This window comes from Monodon monoceros, unplaced genomic scaffold (assembly GCF_005190385.1).
Source record: "Monodon monoceros isolate NGI ecotype Baffin Bay Population unplaced genomic scaffold, NGI_Narwhal_1 Super_Scaffold_22, whole genome shotgun sequence".
NCBI lineage: Eukaryota > Metazoa > Chordata > Mammalia > Artiodactyla > Monodontidae > Monodon > Monodon monoceros.
This window is the reverse complement of record NW_021703779.1, coordinates 61,854,246-61,874,764: the sequence shown is the minus strand read 5'-3', so window position 1 is coordinate 61,874,764 and position 20,519 is coordinate 61,854,246. Positions and strand designations below refer to the sequence as shown.

Genomic DNA, 20,519 nt, shown 5'->3' with positions numbered 1-20,519 from the left:
GGGTAAATATAAATGATAGAATATATTTTTTACCCTTTTCTTCTAAAATGATTTAAAAGAGAAATGCATACAAGGAGATCAGCTCAGTGCTTTGTGACCACCCAGAGGGGTGGGATAGGGAGGGTGGGAGGGAGGGAGACACAAGAGGGAAGAGATACGGGAACATATGTATATGTATAACTGATTCACTTTGTTATAAAGCAGAAACTAACACACCATTGTGGAGCAACTATACTCCAATAAAGATGCTAAAAAAAAATGAGAAGTGCATAAAAGATACAAATACAAAACAAGTATAAAACAGCATTGTTGGGTTACAACATGTAAAGGCCTCATTTGTATGGCTACAGCACAAAGGAGAGAGGGTGCAAAAAAAGAATTATTGGAAGATTCCATACAATGTTGGACATAACTTAGTATTAATCTGAAGTAGATGATTTCAAGTTAATATGCATATTATAATCTCTTGAGCAACAATTTTAAAATAAACTAAAAAATACACTAAAAATGAGTTTCCTCTTGCCAGCAATTGGTATTTATAGGTTTAAAATTTTTTTAATCATTCTATTATGGGTATAGGGATATCTTTTTTTTTTCATTGAATTTCTCTAATTGCAAATGAGCATCTTTTCATTTGCTCATTTGTCATCTCTGTATTTTCTTTGGTGAGGTGTTTGTTCAGATCTTCTGGCCAATTTTTAATTGTTTTTTTTGTTTTCTTATTGTTGAGTTTTAAGAGCTCTTTGTATATTAAAGTCCTTTATTAGATATGGGGTTTGCAAAATTTTCTCCTAGTCTATGGTTTTTGTCTTTTCATTCTCTTGACAGTGTTTTAGGAGCGCAAACATTTTTTTAAATTTTTGGGACACGCTGCACGGCTTATGGGATCTTAGTTCCCTGACCAGGGATCGAACCCAGGCCCCCTGCAGTGGAAGTGCAAGTCCTAACCACTGGACCACCAGGGAATTCCAGAGCAAACATTTTTAATTTTAATAAAGTCCTACTTATCAATTTCTTTTTTGATGTCATATCTAAAACTCATCACCAAACCCGAATTCACATATTCTCCTGTATTTTCTTTTAGAAGTCTTACAGTTTTCCATTTTCTACTTAGGTCTGTGTTCCACTTTCAGTTCATTTTTGTGAAGGGTGAGGGCCTCAAAATAGGTTCACTTTTTAACCTGTGGACATACAATTGTTCTAGCACCATTTGTTGAAAAGACTATCCTTTTACCATTGTACAGCCTTTCTGCCTTTGTCAAAGGTTAGTTTGCTATATTTGTATGGGTTGTTTCTCAACTCTATTCTGTTCCATTGATCTATATGCCTATCCTTTTACCAGTAGCATGCTGTTGTCATAACTATAGCTTTACAGTAAGTCTTGAAACCAAGTGGTATAAGCCCTCCAACTCTGTGCTTCTTCTGTACTATGTTACTTGTTATAGATAATTTGCCTTTCCATAAAAGGTTTAGAATCAGCTTATGAATATCGACAAAATATTCTGGTGGAATTTTGATGTAAACTGCATTGAATCTACAGCTCAAGGTAGGAAAATTTGACATTTTAACAATCTTGAGCTTTCCAATCCATGAACAGAAAGTATCTCTCCATTTATTTAGATCTTCTTTGACCTCAACAGACCCTGTACATATTTTTCATCAACAGACCCTGTACTTATTTTGTTAAATTTACACCTAAGTACTTCATTTTCGTTTGGTGCAACTGGAAATGGTTTTTTTTTTTTATTACGAATTCCAATTGTTCATTGCTGGCATATAAGAAAATAATTGTAAGAGGCACATGAAAAGCTGCTCAACATAACTAATTATTAGAGAAATGCAAATCAAAACTACAATGAGGTATAACCTCACACCAGTTAGAATGGGTATCATCAGAAAATCTACAAACAACAAATGCTGGAGAGCATGTGGAGAATAGGGAACCCTCTTGCACTGTTGGGGGGAATGTAAATTGATACAGCCACTATGGAGAACAGTATGGAGGTTCCTTAAAAAACTAAAAATAGAATTACCATATGACCCAGCAATCCCACTCCTGGGCATATACCCAGAGAAAGCCATAATTCAAAAAGACACATGCACCCCAACGTTCACTGCAGCACTATTTACAATAGCCAGGTCATGGAAGCAACCTAAATGCCCATCGACAGATGAATGGATAAAGAAGATGTAGTATATATATACAACGGAATATTACTCAGCCATAAAAAAGAACAAAATTGGGTCATTTGTAGAGACGTGGATGGACCTAGAGACTGCCATACAGAGTGAAGTAAGTCAGAAAGAGTAAAACAAATATCGTATATTAATGCATGTATGTGGAATCTAGAAAAATGGTACAGATCAACTGGTTTACAAGGCTAGAGACACAGATGTAGAGAACAAATGTATAGACACCAAGGGGGAAAAGCAGGGGTGGTGATGGTGGTGGTGGGATGAATTGGGAGCTTGGGATTGACACATATACACTAATATATATAAAATAACTAATAAGAACATGCTATATATTAAAAAAATAGAATAAAAAAAACAAAACAAGGTTTAAAGGAATAAAGAGAAAAAAGAAAATAATTGACTTTTGTATATTCTAAATATATCCTGCATCCTTCTTATCCTTGCTTATTAGTTCTAGATTTTGGGGTTACTTTTCTTACTGTTTTCTAACTCTGCTTTTAAAGAACTACATCACCGTACAGAATACCTCTCTCTTGTAATTAGAGAAACTGTGCATCAGTTTGTCATCACAGGTGTTTTTTTTAATGGAACGATGTTTCCAATACTGTATTATGAAAAAAATACTGTATAATGAATATGACTGTAATACTATATGCCATAAAATTTTTATAACACTTCATTCAGTATTGTATAGGCTATCATATTGATTACACTAGGCTACCATAAAGCAATCATATTGCTGCTTCTTCATTGTCAATGCATAAATGATTACACCTGTAACTATATGTTAATTTCTTTTTTCACATTATCTTTTCATTTCTGGTATCTAGTGTTAGTAATACGTATAACATCTACATGCTTTGTATCATATAATACTGATGGAGGTACTGATAGACATCTAGTAAACAGATGACATAAGCTTATGATCTCGATAAATCCAGTAGAGTACTGTAAATGTATTTTTCTTATGATTTTCCTAGTAACATTTTCTTTTCTCTAGCTTACTTTATTATAAAAATACAGTATATAATACATATATCACATAAGACATGTGTTAATCAACTATTTATTTTATTGGTAAGTCTTCTGGTTAAGTTCTTGAGGAGTCAAAAGTTTAATATGTGGATTTTTGACTGCCTGGAGGATTGGTGCTCCTATCTCTTGCACTGTTCAAGGGTCAACTGTACTTGCCAATCATGTATCTGGTAAGAGACTAGTGTCCAGAATACACCAAAAGCTGTTATAACTCAATAATGAGAAGGCAAACATCCACTTAAAAATCAGACAAAATATTTAAATAGACATTTCATCAAAACAGATATATGAAAAGCTAATAAAAAAACATGGAGGGAATTTCCTGGCGGTGCAGTGGTTAGGACTCCACGCTTTCACTGCCGAGTGTGTGGGTTCAATCCCTGATCCAGGAACTAATATCCTGCAAGCCACAGGGCACAGCCAAAAAAAAAAAAAAAAAAAAAAACAGGAAAAATTCCCTAATTCATTAGTCATTAAGGAAATGCAAATTGAAACCACAATGAGATGCAATTTTACTCCAATAGAATGCAGTAACATGTAGACAGAAATGTAAAAATCATTAACCCTCCTACATTGCTGGTGGGAATATAGTATGCTAAAGTTACTTTGAAAGAGAATTTGGAAATTTCTTAGAAAGTTAAACATAAATTACCAAATGATCCTACAATTTACACATAAGAGAAATGAAAACATACTCACACAAAGATTTCCATGTGAATGTTCACAGAAGCATAATTTATAATAGCCAATAAAACAGAAACAACCCAAACTCTCAAGTGTTTAATACAGAAACAAAAACTGGTATTCATACAACTGAACATTATGTGCAAACAAATGAGATACTGAATGAAATACTTCAAAATAATTAACCTATGTAAAAGAAATCAAACACAAAGACTACAAGTTATATGATTCCAATTGTATGAAAGATCCAGAAAAGGCAAATCTGTAGAAGCAAAAGTAGATTAGTGTTTGCCTGGGGTTAAAGGTGGAAACGGAGATTAAATGTAAACTAGTATGAGGGATGTTACTGGGATGGTGAAAATGTTATAAAACGGGATTATGGTAATGGTTGCAGAACTCATTAAATTTACTAAAAATTATTTAATTGTATACTTTAAATGAGCAAATTAAATGGTATGTAAGTTTTATCTGAAAAACAGTTGATTTTAAAAATTGGAATGGTCTAAACAACACCAAAAGAAGACAGACAGACATTGTCATATGGGATAAAACACAAGCCAACCCACCTATCTATTTACTCTATTTGACCTAAAAACCCAACCACCAACCTACTTACTGTGAAACACACACCCACACAAACTTTACATATACAAAAAGATTAAAAGTAAAACATGAAGAAAGACATAGCATGAAATACTAACCAAAGAAAAAAGATGAGAATCTATACTAATTTGAATCAAACAACAGAACAAGGATTATCAGAGAATAAAGAGGAACATTATGAAAAGATAAAGGGGTGACAGCCCCCAAAAGATATAATAATCCCATATGCATATGCACCTAACAACAGATTCTCAAAATACAGAAGACAATAAATCATAGATGTGAAAAGACATATAGGCAAATTCAAAAATAGTTCGAGATTTCAACACTGCTCTCTAAAAAGTTAATAATAAATCATAGGTGTGAAAGGATATATAGATGTGAAATAAATAAATCATAGATGTGAAAGGACATATAGGCAAATTCAAAAGTAGTTCGAGATTTCAACACTGCTCTCTAAAAAGTTAATAATAAATCATAGGTGTGAAAGGATATATAGATGTGAAATAAATAAATCATAGATGTGAAAGGATATATAGGCAAATTCAAAAGTAGTTTGAGATTTCAACACTGCTCTCTAAAAAGTTAATAATACAGTCAGAAAACCAGAACAAATATGGAAGGCATGAACAACACTATCAACCAACTTGATATAATTATAGAACACACCAAACAATAACAATACAATACATATTCTTCTAAAATACACATGTGTAACACTACCAAGACAGATCATGTTCTGGTCTATAAAACAAATCTCACTGAGTTTAAAAAATAATTAATATAAAGTGCACTCTAAAATATAAAATTAAACTAGAAATCAATAACAGAGATATCTGGAAAATTCCCAAATAACTGAAAATTAAACAACAAATGTCTAAATAACAGAGATCAAAGAGAAAGTCTAAAGGGAAATTAAAATTAAAGACACTGAACTAAAAGACAAAGAAAATATAATACATCAAAATCTGTGGGATGCAGCTAAAGCAGTGCTAATGGGGAAATTTATAGCACTAAATAACTATATTGGAAAATAATAAAGACCTAAAATCAGTAACCAAAGCTTGCATTAAAGAAACTAGAGAAAGAAGAGCAAATAAAGCAAGCAAAAGGAAGGAAATAAGAAGATCTAGAACAGATATCAAAACAAAAAAAAATACCAAGAAAATCAATAAAACCAAAACTTGGTTCATTGAAAACACTGAACAACACAGGTTTGAACTGCATGGCTCCACTTATACAAAGTTTTTTTTTTTTTTCTCAATAGTAAATACTACAATACTACATGATCCACGGTTGGTTGAATCCACAGATACGGAGGACCTGTGGATATAGACAGTCCGTCTATAAGTTAGTTATACATGGACTTTCAACTGTGCCTAGGGTTGGCTGACCAAAGCAAGCAAACAACAACAAAAACCCACAGAAGAGAAAGAAACTATAAATCATCAGTATCACAAATAATGCCAAAGACTTTAAGAGGAAAATGAAGGAATACTACAAACAACTTTATGCTTATGAACTTGATAAATTACATGAAATGGAATAATTATTTAAAAGACGTAGACTAACTACCAAAACTTGCTCAAGAAAACCCAAATAGCCCTATATCTTTTAAATAAATTGGATTGGGATGTTACTAACCTACTAAAGCTGAAAACTTCAAGCCTAGATGGTTCCACTGGTAAATTCTACCAAACAATCAAGGAAGAAATAATACCAATTCTATACAATCAATTCCATTAAAAAGAAAAGTAGTGAACATGGTCCAAATATGAAACCAGTATTATCCTGCTCACAAATCCAGAGAGAAACACTACCAGAAAATTACAAATCAATACATCTAATGAATAGATGTAAAAATTGTCACAAAATGTTAGCAAATCAAATCCAGTAATATTTAAAAAACTGTATTACAATCAAGTTCATCTAAGGAATATAAGGTTAGTTCCACATTCAAAAATCAATGAAATTCCATATCAACAATTTAAATAAGAAAGACCACACAGTCATCTCAATAGATTTAGAAAAAGGAACTTGAAAAATTCATACTTTCATGGTAAAAACTCTCACAAAACTATAAACAGAATGGGAAGTGCTTAACCTAATACAGAGCATCTATATAAGACCTATAGGTAACAGATACTGGAAAGAAGGAAAGTATGCCCTCCCTCTCTACCCTACTCAACACTGTATTGGAAGGCCTACCAGTTCAATAAAGCAAGAAAAAAAATTATAAGGCACACATGTTGGGAAGAAATAAATTTTAAAGGCCTTTATTTGCAGAAAACATAATTGTCCATCTGGAAAATCTCAATCTACCAAAAAAAAAAAAAAAAAACGCTTATAACTAAAAAGTGAGTTTAGCAAGGTTGCAGAATATAAGGTCAATAAACAAAAGTCAACCATATTCTTATACAGAGTTACAAATAATTGGAGCTTGAAATTAAACAATAAAAATAATTCAATTTATAATAACATCCCCCAAAATTAAGTTCTTATATATAAATCTAACAAAGCAGCATCTATATTATAGAAACAACAAAATATTAATGAAATAACCAAAGAAGATCTAAATAGGAAAAATACCATGTCTATGAATCAGAAGATTCAGTAAGATATTAAATCTCCCCAATCTCATCTATAGATTCAAAGCCATCCCAATCAAAATCTCAGCAACCTCTTTTGTGGATTTTTAGAAGATATTTTTGTAGATAAGAGTGGGACAATAAAATGGGAAGAGAGCTTCTCCAGAGATACAGCACAAAGGGAAGACTTAACCTGAGGGTGACATAGTCATTTAGGAAAACCAGAGGCTACTACCCTAGGTCAGCAACCCTGCTCGCTAAGAAGCGGTGTCACTCTGAGAAATGCAAGCCACTTCCTCTACCCTCAGCTCCAGATCAGCAGTGCAGAGGTTTTGCCAAGGGGCAGAGGTAGGCTGTAATAACAGAGAGCGCAGAGGTATCCCCAAGGGAACCAACTTAATTTGGAACACACTGGGGAAAGTTCAATCCTAAAACTACTCCCAAAAAGAACAGAAATTTTGGTGGTAAACAATTAAGAGGACACTGGTAACTACACAAGAGCAACAAACTAAAGGAACACCAGTTAGAAGTTTACCAGAGACCAGAGAAAGAGACAGATAGAAGAGCCCTCCTGAGGTCTGTATGTTCTCAGATAACAGTGGAATTAAACTAGATCAACAGCAAAAAGATAACTGGGAAATTCTGAAATACTTGCATTTTAAATAACACACTTCTAACTAGCACATGGATCAAAGAAGAAATCTCAAGAGAATTTAAAATAAATTTTGAGCTAAATGAAAATACAACTTGCCAAAAGTTGCAGGACACAATGAAAGCAGTGCTTAAAGGGAAATTTATACATTGAACGCATATATCAGAAGAGAATAAAAGTCTAAAATCAAAAACTTAAGCTTCCACCTTAGGAAACTAGAAAAGAAGAGCAAATTAAATCCAAATTAAGCTGAAAAAAATAAATAATAAAACCACAGCAGAAGTCAAATTAAAAACAGCAAATAGACAAAATCAGTAAAACCTAAAGCTGATTCTTTCAAAATAGCAATAAAATCAAAAAGTCTCTAGCAAGGATAACTATGAATTAAACAAAGAGAAGACACAAATTACTAATATCAGAAATGAATGAGGGGGCACTATAGATTCCATGGACATTAAAAGGATAATAAAGGAATACTATGAGTAACTATGCCTACAAACTTGATAATCTAGATGAAATAGATCAATTTCTTGAAAGAAACAATTTACCAAAACTCATACAAGGAGAAACAGACAATCTCATTAGGACTATATCTATTAAAGAAATGGAATCAATAATTAATAATCTTCCAAAACAGAAAGCACCAAGCACAGATGGGTTCACTAGTGAATTCTAGCAAATATTTAAGATATTTTAACAATTCTCTACAATATTTTCCAGAAGACAGAAGCAGAGGGAGTACTTCCTCAATTCTATGAGGCCAACATTACCCTGATACCAAAACCAAAGACATTACAAGAAAACTATACACCAATACCTCTCATTAACGTAGATACACAAATCCTCAACAAATTAGCAATCTGAATCCAACAATATAAGAAACAAATTATACACCATGACAAAGTGGGGTTTATTCCAAGTATGCAAGGCTAGTTCAACTAGAAAATCAATAAATGTTAACCACTGCATCAATAACTAAAGAAGAAAAATCACATGATCATATCAATAGATGCAGAAAAAGCATCTGACAAAATCCAATAACCCATTGATGCTAAAAACTCTCAGCAAACTAGGAACATAGGGGAACTTCCTCAACTTGATAAAGAGCATCTACCAAAAACATAGTTTTTGTCAGAAACTAGAAGAATTCACACAATGATCAAGAAGGCGGCAAAGATGGCTCCTCTCACCATTCCTTTTCAACAATGCACTGACAGTCCTAGTTAATGCAAGAAAAGATAAAGAAAAGGAAGTAAACGGAATACAGATTGGGAAGGAAGAAATATAACTGTCTCTGTTCAGAGATAACATGCCCATCCATTGTAGAAAATCCTAAAGAATTGACCCCCCAAAACAAAAACAAAAAAAACTTGGAACTAATAATTATACCAAGGTTGCAGGATACAAGGTAAATATACAAAAGTCAACTGCTTTCCTATATACCAGCAATAAACAAGTGGAATTTGAAGTTAAAAACATAATACTATTTACATTTGCACCTCCCAAAATGAGGATATAATTCTAAATATGTACAAGATCTATATGAGGAAAACTACAAAACTCTGATGACAGAAATCAAATAACTAAATAAGCAGAGCTATATTCCATGTTCACGGAGAGGAAGAGTAAATACTGTCAACATGTCAGTTCTTCCAAACTCAATCAATAGACTCAATGCAATCCTAATTAAAATCCCAGCAAATTATTTTGTGGATATCAAAAAACCGATTCTAAGTTTTATATGGAGAGGCAAAAATCCAGAACAGCCAGCACAATACTGAAGAAAAACATCATGGGACTGATACTCTCTGACTTCAAGACTTACTATAAAGCTATAGTAATCAAGACACTGTACTATTGATGAAAGAATAGAAAAACAGGTCAATAGAACAGAATACAGAGCATAAGCCCAGAAACAGACCCCCATAAATACAGTCAACTGATCTTTGACAAAGAAGCAAAGACAATATAATAGGGAAAAAAAAAGACAGTCTTAATCAACAAATGGTGATGGAACAATTGGACACCCACATGCAATAAAATGAATCTAGACACAGACTTTACACCCTTTACAAAAATTAACTCAAAATGGATCACAGACATAAATGTAAAATACAAAACTATGAAATTCTTAGAAGATAACATACGAGAGAATCTAGATGATCTTGGGTATGGTGATGACCTCCTAGATACAATACCACAGGTAAGATTCATGCAAAAATAATTGGTAAGTTGGACATCATTAAAATTAAAAACTTCTGCTCTGCAAAAGACACTGTCACAAAAAGAGAGAAGATACAGACTGAAGGAAAATATTTATAAAAGACATATATGATAAAAGATTGTTATCCAAAATATACAAATATGCTTAAAACTCAACAATAAGGAAACAACCCAATTTAAAAAATGGGCAAAATGCCCGAACAGACACACCTCACCAAAGATATACAGATGGCAAATAAGCATATAAAAAGATGTTCCACATCATTTGTCATTAGGGAAATGCAAATTAAATTAATGATGAGAAACCACTATATACCTATTAGAATGATCAAAATCCAGAACACTGATAACACCAAATGCTAGCAAGGATGTAGAGCAACAGCAACTTTCATTCACTGCTAGTGGGAATGTAAAATGATACAGCCACTTTGCAAACAGTTTGGTAGACTTTTACAAAACTAAGCATACTCTTACAATATGATCCAGCAATCACATTTCTTGGTATTTACCCAAAGGAGTTGAAAACTTATACTCACAAAAACCTGCACAGATGTCTGTAGCAGTTTTATTCATTAATTGCCAAAACTTGGAAGCAACCAAGATGCCCCTTTGTAAGTGAATGAATGAATAAGACAATGGAATCTTATTCAGTGCTAAAAAGAAATGAGCTATCAAACCATGAAAAGATAAGCAGGAACCTTAAATGCATATTATTAAGTGAAAGAAGCTAATATGAAGAGGCTACATATTGTATGATTCCAACATCTAAGATTCTGGAATAGACAAAACCATGGAGACAGTAAAAAGATCAATGGTTGCCAGAGGCTAAAGGGGAGAGAAGTATGAGCTGGCAGAGCAGAGAGGATTTTTAGGGCAGTTGTAGAAAAACCAAGAAACCAGAATATTTGAGAAAAAAAAAAAAAGGTTAAAGCTGGAGCACTCATACCACCTGTTTTCAAGGTTTACTTCAAGACTTATTATGCAGTATCAGCAAAATGACTGACACGTGGCTCAGTGGAACAGAACAGGGTATGTAGAAATAAACCCATACATATATTCAACAAAACAGTATTGGAATTATTAGAGGATGAAGGAATGGGCTGACTTCAAAAGAGCATACGGCAAACGTTTTAGGTTACGAAACAATTCCATATTTTGACTGTAGTGATGTCTATACTATGGAATGTGAAAACTCATAGAACTGTAAACTAAAGAAAGTGAATTTTACATTATTTAAATTACACTTCAAAAAACCTAAATAAAAATTTTAAAAACCAGACACTACATAGTGAGAAAATCAAACTCATGATACATTAAGATAACGGAAAGGACCAGCAGTGAGTATGTATATAACATACCTGAATTCAGGGTGGGGGTGAGAAAGGTATATATACGAAGGAGAGTTAAATCCTCATCATCTAGGATGGACAATCAATAGATAATGGCTAAAACTTAAAAATAAAAAAGCTATACTAGGGCTTCCCTGATGGCGCAGTGGTTGGGAGTCTGCCTGCCGATGCAGGGGACGCGGGTTCGTGCCCCAGTCCAGGAAGATCCCACATGCCGCGGAGCGGCTAGGCCCGTGAGCCATGGCCACTGAGCCTGCGCGTCCAGAGCCTGTGCTCCGCAACGGGGGAGGCCACAACAGTGAGAGGCCCGCGTACCGCAAAAAAAAAAAAAAAAAAGAAAAGAAAACAAAAGGTATACTAGCATATTATTTAGATATATGGATCTAAGTAACAGAAAAATCAAAGTTCAAAGTGATTTAGTTACCTTTGAGAATGGAAAATTAAGGAGTAAGGGAAATAAGACATGGGGTTTTTAAAAACAAACTTATAAAACTACACAACTCTACTATATGCATATAGAACTTTTATTTTTAAATTTAAATTTTCCTTTTTTTTTTTTTTTTTTTTTGCGGTACGCGGGCCTCTCACTGCTGTGGCCTCTCCCGTTGCGGAGCACAGGCTCCGGACGCACAGGCTCAGCAGCCATGGCTCATGGGCCTAGTCACTCCACGGCATGTGGGATCTTCCCAGACCGGGGCACGAACCCGTGTCCCCTGCATCAGCAGGCGACTCTCAACCACCGCGCCACCAGGGAAGCCCCGGTCACTGCTTTCTAAAACATCATGGATACTCTGCTTCCAAGAGAGCTTCCCGGAGAAGTTCCAAGGGAGGGTAGTTGACATGATAGTGCTGGAGAAGGGGACTATATGTATAGAGTTTGGTGTTTCAGGCATATGTGTCTCTCTGCTGACTTTCCAAGTGCCCTTTAGACATAATCAGGGATATATACACATTCTGAACAACATTTACTGAAAAGAAATATCACATGAGGTATGGTGTAAAATAACCTGGAAATGTTCAAATCAAGTCATAATTCTCACTTCCAGACAGGTTATAAATTTTGAGAACATATTAACAAAACTGTCTTTCCCATCCATTTCAAATACACCTACAGATACATCATAAAGCAAACAATATCCTTGAGCTGTCAATATTCAACCATGACTATGGGTGGATCAGTCCCCATATAAACCTCAAGTTCCTCATCTGTGAAATGGTTTAACAATTATTCAGAACTTTTAAGCAACACTTATTTAGAACTTTTAAGTTCCAATGAGTTGATGAGTAAAGTACGTCCTATGTAGCAAATACTAAATAAATAGAAGTGATAGATCTATTTTTATTAAAATGACAGAGAACCTTGAAGCAATGTTCAGGATCCTGCAGGGCTAAACAGGCTTCATATATAACTTGGGATCTGCAGTTGTAACCTCTCTCATCTCTGTACAACTCAGGTGTTCATTATAAGGTATAAGACATATCAATACAATTCAGAAGCACAAGCCAGAGGGCCATAAGACTTCTTTATTGAAAGACAGGCCCAGCCTGACCCCTCTCAATTTTCTCAGTGATCTCCAAATATCAGTTATCTTTGTCTGCTTTGTCTTCAACCTATCAATCTGTGAAAAGGTAACAGAAATCTCTTTATTTAGTCTAATGAAAGCTGTTCTCTCCAATCCTTCAATATTCTTCACAGGTCCCCAAATTATATTTTGTATACTATTTTGTTATCCATAATGCAGACCAAAACTAAGGAAGCAATATTCCCAATGCCTTCTATTCAGTTTTCAAATATGAATAAAGGGTAATTACAAAAAAAGAATATTTGATGAAAGAATGCCCAATCTACATAGCATAAGAAATTCAATGAATCCCAAATAGAAGAAACTCAAAAAAGATCCACACTGAGCTGTAGTATAATCAAAATTTTGAAACCCAAGAAAAAGAGAGAATCTTTTTTTTTTTTTTTTTTAATTTATTTTTGGCTGCGTTGGGTCTTCACGGCTGTGTGCAGGCTTTCTCTAGTTACTGAGAGCAGGGGCTACTCTTCACTGTGGTGCGCGGGCTTCTCACTGCGGTGGCTTCTCTTGTTGCGGAGCACAGGTTCTAGGCACACAGGCTTCCGTAGTTGTGGCGCACAGGCTCTAGAACGCAGGCTCAGTAGTTGTGGCACACGGGCTTAGTTGCTCTGCTGCATGTGGGATCTTCCCAGACCAGGGCTCAAATCCGTGTCCCCTGCATTGGCAGGTGGATTCTCAACCACTGCGCCACCAGTGAAGCCCCCATTTTTTCTTAATTTATGCATTTATTTATTTATTTTTGGCTGCACTGGGTCTTCATTGCTGCAGGCCGGCTTTCTCTAGTTGTGGCGAGCGGAAGCTACTCTTCACTGCGGTGCACAGGCTTCTCATTGTGGTTGCTTCTCTTGTTGTGGAGCACAGGCTCTAGGCATGCAGGCTTCTGTAGTTGTGGTGCGTGGGCTCAGTAGTTGTGGCGCACGGGCTTAGTTGCTCTGTGGCATGTGGGATCTTCCCGGACCAGGGATCAAACACATGTCCCCTGCATTGGAAGTCCCTCTTTTCTTGCTTTTAAGATTCTCTTTTTGGACTTTCCTGGTGGCCCAGTGGGAAAGAATCCGCCTTCCAACGCAGGGGACATGGGTTCGATCCCTGGTTGGGGAACTAAGATCCCACATGCCATGGGGCAACTAAGCCCACACACCACAACTACTGAGCTCACGTGCCTCAACAAGAGAGCCCGCGTGCCACAACTACAGAGCCCACACACTCTGGAGCCTGCGCGCCACAACTATAGAGCCCACGTGCCCTGGAGCCCGTGAGCCACAACTAGAGAGAGAAAACCCGCACACCACAACTAGAGAGAAGCCCGCGCGCCACAACGAAAGATCCCGCACGCCTCAACAAAGACCCCGCATGCCGCAACTAAGACCCGATGCAGCCAAAAAAAAAAGCAAGAAAATAGAAGTAACTCATCATCAGAAACCATGAAGGCCAGAGGCAGTGGAATGACATATTTTAAATGCTGGAACAAAAAAAAAAGTTCTGAATGGTACAGATGAACCAGTTTTCAAGGCAGAAATAAGAGACACAGATGTAGAGAACAAATGTATGGACACCAAACACCAAGGAGGGGAGGGGGGCGGTGGGATGAATTGGGAGATTGGGATTGACATATATACACTAGTATGTATAAAACAGATAACTAATGAGAACCTGCCGTATAACACAGGGAACTCCACTTCACTGTACGGTAGAAACTAACACAACATTGTAAAAGAGCTAAACCCCAATAAAAAAGTAATAATAATAAATAAAGTAAAAAAGAAGCCAGAAAGAAACAAAAAGCTCTGAATCAACAAATCTATTTCTGACAAAACAATCTTTCACAAAGAAGGGCAAGAAATCAACTTATGGCATGACAGCGTGAGGAGCTCGACTGTCCTGCTCCCCACTGAAACTGACGAAAACTGTTAAAAAAAGAAACCCAACCATTTAAAGCCTCTGGAAATGGTTCTAAGGACAAACAACAAATGAAGAAACATCTATTCAAGAACATCTTTTAAAATTCACTAAGAAAGGTAAGCCTACGGTATTTGAACCAAGCCTACTTTCTCCCTCCCACCCTTCTCCCATCCCAGCTCAAGGAACGGGAGACTACTCAAGACTCCTGAAGCCAAGAACACAGGGCTCCCTCTCCACCCTCCCCCAGTCCCATTTAGAGAGCTTTCTTCCCTGGAAGAACAGGACATCGGAGTTTCCCATCCAGCCACCAGCTGCCTGTTGCTAGGGCTGAGTCCTGAGCAAGTGTGGTTTAGAGGAACGGGTTCCCTTCTGCCACCTAACCCCAGGCGGTGGAATGTAGACTCTAATTGGGTGTGGTACATGGAGACTACTGGGACCCTGAACATCCTTGCCCTGGGCTGTGAGAGAAAGGCAAACTGAGAGGACCTCTGGTGGCACCCTCCCCTCCACTAAGCGCTCAGCTAACCGAGCAGAATTGTCTCTCAGAGAGAAACTTGCCATTGTCCCTACCCCCACCTCCAGAGACCAGACTCAGAGCTTTTGCTTGAGGGAAGAAGCAGACATTAAAACGGAGCACCTATTCTCTTCTCAAAGGAACTGAACTGACTTCATTTGCAAGACCATGGAGAAAGTCAAGCCTAGAGGAGCCCTGAAAAAACAGTGAGGTTGTAAAGAAAGGCAATTGGGAGAAGATTCAAAATATAGGCTAAACTGTAGGTCAGCTAGTTTGCAGGTGAGAACCGGGCAATAAGGCAAATGGGAGGAACCCTCCTACAGCCAGAACAAATATCAAACACTAACTTCAGCAACTATTTCTTCAAATGACCCACTATTTGACTGACTTAGTTTTCAGAATAGTTTATGCCCTAGGGCATTATGGAAAACAATTAAACAATCAGTTCACAGTAAGTGGAGGGTGGCTGCTGGGTGTGGTCAGAGACAGTCAGCTCTAACAAAACCCATCATCCTAGGGTGGTGGTGGGTATATTCAAATTGCACCTCCCCAAGGAGCAACATCGGGGAACTAACCTTGTGGGAAAGGAGACTACAATGAGATACCACTTCACACCCTCTAGGATGGCCAGAATTGGATAAAGTCAGATAATGACAAGTGTTGGTGAGAATGTGGACAAGTTAGAGCCCTCATACTGCCGGTATGAGTGTAAAATGATGCAGCCACTTTGGAAAAAAGTCTGACAGTGTCTCAAACTATTAAACACAGAGTTAACATATGATCCAGCAATAACACTCTTAAGTATACACCTAGAAAAATGAAAACATGTATCTACACAGAAACTTGTACACAAACGTTTTAGCAGAATTATTCTTGATAGCCTAAAGGTGGAAACAACCCAAATGTCCACAGATGGATGAACAGATAAACAAAATGTAGTATATCCATACTATGAATGGAACATTATTCAGCCATAAATGGGATGAAGTACTGATACATGCTACAACATGGATGAACTTTGAAGCATTATGCTAAGTGAAAAAAGCCAATCACAAAAGGCCATTTATTATATGATTCTATTCATATGAAATGCTCAAAACTGGGAAATTTGTAGAGATAAAAAGTAGATTGGTGGTTACCTAGGGATGGGCAGGTGGGGTTGAAGGGGGTATGGGTTTATGGCTAAAGCATATGGACTTCCTCTTGGAGTGATGAAAATGTTCTAAAATTGACTGTGGTGATGGTTGCACATATACTAAAAACTATTGAATTGTATACTTTAAATGGGTGATTGTATGCTATGGGTGATTGTATGCTATGAATTATACTTCAATAAATCTGTCAAAAGAGAACTGAAGGAAAAATTAAGACATTCCCAGATAAACAAAAGCTTAGGGAGTTCACTGCTAACAGACTTACCCTACAAGAATTGCCAAAGGGAGTTCTTCAGGCTAAAATGAAAGGATAGTAGACAGTAACTCAAAAGTATATGAAAGAATAAAGAACGTGGGTAAAGGTAACTACATAGGTAAATATAAAAGCCAGTATTATTGTACTTTTGGTTTGTAACTCTTATTTTTTTCTATATGATTTAAAAACAAATGGACAGGCTGATTCTAAAATTCATATGGAATTGCAAGAGGTCCTGAATAGCCAAAACAATATTAAAAAAGAACAAAGTTGGAGGACTGACACTTCTCAATTTTAAAAATTAGCACAATCTACATCAATCAAAACAGTGGCACTGAGGGCTTCCCTGGTGGCGCAGTGGTTGAGGGTCCGTGGGTTCATGCCCTGGTCCAGGAGGCTCCCACATGCCGCGGGGCGGCTGGGCCCGTGGGCCATGGCCGCTGGGCCTGCGCATCCGGAGACTGTGCTCCGCGGCAGGAGAGGCCACAGCGGTGAGGGGCCCATGTACCGCAAAAAAAAAAAAAAAGTGGCACTGGAATAAGGATAGAAACAGGTGGGGTCTGAAAGACCAAAAACAAACCCATACATCTATGGCCAACTGATTTCAACAAGGGTGCCAAGACCATTCAATGGGGGAATGAACAGTCTCTTCAACATATGGTGCTGGGACAATTGGCTATGCACATGTAAAAGAACGAAGTTGGACCTCACATCACATAAAAAAATTAACTTAAAATGGATCTATGACATAAATATAAGAGCTAAAACCATAGAACACTTAGAAGAATAAATAGGGATAAATCTTCATGACCTTGAATTTGGCAAAGAATTCTTAGATTTGACACCAAAAGTACAAGCAACAAAAGAAAAAAAAATAGACTAAGTGGACTTCAGACTTTAAAAATCTGTACAACAAAGGACATTACCAAGAACGTGTAAAAAACATATACAGAATGGGGAAAAATTTGCAAATTATATATATGATCAGTCTACTATCCGTAATATATAAAGTATAACTCAACAACAAACACCCAAATTTAAAAACGGGCAAAGGGCTTGAATAGACATCTCTGCAAAGAAAATATACAAATGGCCAACAAGTACGTGAAGATGCCCAAAATCATTAGTGATTAGGGAAATGCAAATCTAAACCACAATGACATATAACCTCAAACACACTAGAATGGTTGTAATTTTAAAATTAAGCAAACAAACAAAAACAGGAGATAACAAGTGTTGGCAAGGAGGTACGGTAATTCTATGTTTAACTTATAGAGAAATTGTCAAACTGTTTTCCACAGTGGCTGCACCATTTTATATCCCAGCAACAATGTATGAGAGTTCCAATTTCTCTATTTCCTTGCCAACACTTGTTTCCTGGTTTTGGTTTTTTAATAAATTAGACTCTGTCCTCAATTTAGAAGAAATTTCACTTGGCCCCTGTTACTGTTACCCAGATAACAGGCACTTAAAAATTCATCTTTTTTATTGACTTTTAAAATTTTCTCTTCAAAATGTATAAAAAATAACCCATGCTAGAAAAAGTTCATTATGTCACAAAAGTTTCAGAAATGCATGGGAAAAAGAATCACTTTAAAATAATGGTTACCTCTGGGGAAGAGGTGAGAGATGCAATCAGGGATGGGTACACAGAGGACTTCAACTATAATGGTAATGTTTAATTTTTTATGTTTGGTTGGTGAGAAAAGAGATTCACTGTATTATTCTTTATATGTTTGTATATGCCTTAAGTATTTCATAACATATATAGAAAGCCCCCCAAAAAAGACAAAGAAAAGAAAGTTAATCTAACATTCCTTCACCACTCACTACCACCACCAAAAACAAAAACACTAAATCATACTAGACAGAGTATTCTACAACTTACTTTCCTCACATAACAATACATTATAGCATTCTCTAAATCAAAAGAGTGTAAAGAGGTAAATCTGTTTCCACAGCTTCAAAATATTTCATAATACAAATGTCCCACAATTTATTCAAACATCCTCCTATTGATGGATATACAGGCTGTTTCCAGTTACCTGTCACAAAAACAAAGCTACAAAGGCATCCTTGTTCATATGTCCTTATACAATGGTACATTTATTTCTGTAGGATGTATTCTTAAAAGTCAGACTATTAGGTTCCAGTACTTAGTCAAGTGGTACCTGTATTTTTTATTTCCCTAAACACTGGCAGATTATTTTTTCAAAAGGTTACAGCAATTCATACTCTCCAGCAACGTATGAGTGAGATATGGGCATTTCTTGAGTGAAATTTCTTTTAACCACATAAGCATTTAATAGATCAAATTCAGTTTTATTGTCTTCCCCATATAGTAAACATGTTATGATATTATGCTTAACATAAATTTATTTTCACCAAGAGATCTTAACACGGGAAATTTAGCTCTTTTCTTACTCAGTGAGTAATCAAACTAACAATCCACAAAATAACGTAGCAACTTCCACAAATATTATCTATACACACACACACAAACACACACACACACCTCTACCTCTGACATGCTTCCAGAACAAATGTTAAGTATTATATGCCCAAAAGTCCTTATTTGGGGTATATATAAAGGGCATAGAAAAAAAAAATTTTAATCTAGCCCACAATGAATATGTTACAAACTGGTTTATCAAAGCTACTAAGTTTGCACATGAAAGGCAGCCCGAAGGAATTAAGGACGGGTAGGCCTAACAGGTTAGGCAGTTCCTGAAAGCGCTCGAGGGAGACAGAATCTTTCATTTTAGGGCGTCATGGTGTCAATAAAAACCCATTTTAAAAAGTAAAACAAAGAGGAAAACGACCCAGGATCGCTCCTAGGACCTAGTTTGTGCAACCACCTATCCTCATCCGTGACAGTAAGGTGATTAAGGAGAGAGAAATTATTCTCCGATATTTTGAAGAGAGGAGAGAGAGAAAGATGAAATGCAGGCCGGCTCCTCCCCCACTCAGGCAGGCCACGCGATCCCGAAGTGTGTAACCTTGCTAACGGTCACTCTTCTACCCGATGTGAGGTTCAGCACTCACCACAACACAAATATCGGCGAGTTCTTGGACACTCCTTAGTAGATTCGTCCTTTGGCCGCCTTTCCATATCTGGTACGCCTGCAGCGCTTACACGCCATGGAAACACCGCCATCTTAGGTCTTAGATGAGCCCTAAGGGATAGGGCGATAGAAACCTGAGTTGAGCGTCACAGCCAAATAGCGCCGGCGCCCAACCGCCGTGCACTGCCCAAATGGCTCCCCCAGCAACGTGACCCAGGCGACCTGCGGCCCCCCCGCAGTGTTCCTGCCCAATTGCGCTTCCTGTTACAGCGTTTACCTCCGCTGAAATTCCCTCGTTATTTCCCATTTTCTTTCCCTTCATTTCTTTCTTCTTTTTCCATACCAAATTGCTTTTATCTTTGTCCCGACTCCTTTCCACATTTCTAGATAGCTCTCGTTCTAGTCAACTTTCATTTACCTCACATGTGTATAGCATTTTTTAATAGACAAACCTATCTTTCTGTTATTTTACCAAATTATCACAACATTATAAGGTAGCTGGGAACTGATGTTCCCTGTTTTATAGATGAGGAAACTAAGGCTTAGAAAGATGAACCAATTTTCCAAAAGCTGCAACAGCTAGTGAGTGTTAGAGTGTACAAAACCTAATTCTTTTCATTCCACTGAGCTCCGTGCTCCTATAGATCATGGTCTACTTCAACCAGATAATTGAAAAGATGAGAAAACTGTACAGAGATGGGAAGGGTTTAGGTCTAAA

General features: G+C 36.6%; 1 pseudogene; it reads right to left on the bottom strand.

Moving 5' to 3' along the window:
* The window catches only part of LOC114905823, a 93,160-nt pseudogene extending 73,183 nt beyond the window's left edge, over positions 1–19,977 (bottom strand).
* Positions 19,978–20,519: the final 542 nt, after the last annotated feature.